Source organism: Cyprinodon variegatus, unplaced genomic scaffold, assembly GCF_000732505.1.
Source record: "Cyprinodon variegatus isolate N-32 unplaced genomic scaffold, C_variegatus-1.0 Scaffold467, whole genome shotgun sequence".
NCBI classification, from domain to species: Eukaryota; Metazoa; Chordata; class Actinopteri; order Cyprinodontiformes; family Cyprinodontidae; genus Cyprinodon; species Cyprinodon variegatus.
Genome location: NW_015150920.1, coordinates 369,093 through 371,480, shown reverse-complemented (window position 1 = coordinate 371,480; position 2,388 = coordinate 369,093).

Sequence of the window (2,388 nt, the reverse complement as noted above, 5' to 3'; positions counted from 1 at the left end):
CATCCATCCATCCATCCATCCATCCATCCATCCATCCATCCATCCATCCATCCATCCATCCATCCATCCATCCATTACATTACATTACATTACATTACATTACATTACATTACATGATATGATATGATATGATATGATATGATATGATATGATATTATATTATATTATATTATATTATATAACATTACATTATACTATATAATATTTTTTGATTTTTGGAGGGTTACCAGTCTGCAGTCAGTCAGGGATCCCTGGTCCCCTGGCTAGAACAGGGCAATCCCAAAAAATACATAATGTTATTTGAGTAATTATATCACTTAAAAAGCCTTCCTCTTCGGCTTATACTGTTTTTCTTTTTAACCCTTAGTCATTTCCACTGTACACGGTGGGAGCAGTGGAGCTGAGTGGATACATAAACGCCAGATGTTCCTGCACAGCCAGAGCAACACAATGGTGTTAGGTGGCGTTGCCACAAAGTTTAAAACGTTTAATTTCATTAAGGCTGCATGGATGTGTAAATATGTTCATATATTTATTAGCAGGTGGTTTGGCAGAATCTAGTCCGACTTCAGTTTTCCATCCATTTTCATTCACCGAACGGGATTTGGAGGAGTGCCTATCTCCAGCCGTCTACAGGCAAGAGGCGGGGTCCACCCTGGACAGGTCGCCAGTCCAACACAGGGTAACACAGAGACAAACAGGACAAACAACCATTCATGCACACACTCACACCTAAGGGGAATTTAGAGAAGCCAATGAACCTAACAGTCATGTTTTTGGACTGTGGGAGGAAGCCGGAGTACCTGGAGAGAAGAATCCATGCATGCTCTGTGCAGAAAGACCCTGGGCCTGGAATCGAACCCTGCTGCAGTGCTACCCACTGCTCCACTGAGCAGCCCGTCTTCAGTGAATTATTTGGAAAATGTTCTACTTCAATCATTTTCCTGTTGGTACAGCTGGATCAGTGCAAACTGACCCTGTTAGACCCCAAACTGAGTGCTTGTGATAGCTGAGAATATGCGTCCTTCAGTGTGAACTGAAACTGTCCCCCTCTTCTCTTCAGCCTCAGTGGAGGACTTTCAGACATGAACATCCTGTTTCAGTTTACGCCACCGGAGCTCAGTGAGACTAAAGTCCTCACTTTGACTAAAATGCTCTGGAACCTTCTTTAGTTTTCAGCCAAATGTTCCCCTTCAGGAGCCCCCTTTTTGGTTCCTTATTATACAAACTGAACTGATGTTATTATTTGATGACAGAAAACAGAAGAAAAACTTTATTAATTAAATCAAAGATTGTCTGACATATAGCCTATATGATATAGGCTAGTTTAATTCCCAACCACACAGAGAATTATCAATAGAATTAGCATCTGCCTTGTTTCTCAGCGTGTGATAAAAACACAGGGTGTCATTTCCACTTTGATGATAAATGGTGAATGAATGAAACCGTGTAGTAATGCTGTGAACATGCAGCCACTAGAGGAAACCACTGGAAGTTTCCGAGCAGTTTGCAGTCAGAAGCTCTTTGCTGTTCCAGGAACTCCACCTGTGGTTCAATTTAACTCTTAAAACAACTTTTCTATTTACCTTTCCTACTTTTAGACTCCAGTTCACACTTCTACAAGCTCTACCATGCAAATACTAAAATGGACTCTGCACCCCCTAAAAGAAAATCAGCCATGGATTGTTTTGCTTCATATGCAAAGTTTCTCTGTTGATGTTTAAACGCTGTGCCGCACCCTGAGTATCGCCCTGCAGAGCATGTGTCTCTGACAGATAATCCCTGGCAGGGCAGGAGCTACATTACTGCTACCAGACATACCCTGATACAGACTTTGTCTGCAAGGAGTTGGTGATTTAAATAATAAAAATATAATGCTTTCTGTTCCTCAGTGAAAACAGGCAGTGCTCTCTATGATATAAACAGAAAGTGTAGTAGATCCTCAGGGCCAGAAAAGAGCAACTGGAAAATGAAACCCCTGTTTATCAGATTCTAAACATGATAGCTAAAAGTTTTGTATGTTTGTTTTTTAGGGAACCATATCTGTAATGTTCAGGCCTTCTATCAGAGGCTCTAATAGGTGGAGTTTGCTAAACTCAGCTGGTACTTTAACTGGAAACGCCAGAAAAGACTGAAAATGCAAAAAAATAAACAATACTATTAGCACAATGCTGGTGATGATTCTCAGTCATCCAGGTCAGAGTCATTCCAAAAAAAGTTAAAAACAATCAACTGGACTTTGGTTCCAAGATTGTAGACGTTTTGCTTCCCATCCAGGAAGCTTTTTCAATTCAAAATGTCGGAATTAGCGTTAAAGTTGTAAGTCATATTTAAATGTCAATCATTCTGGGTTAAATATGTAATAAAATGTACTTTTTATCAGTGCCA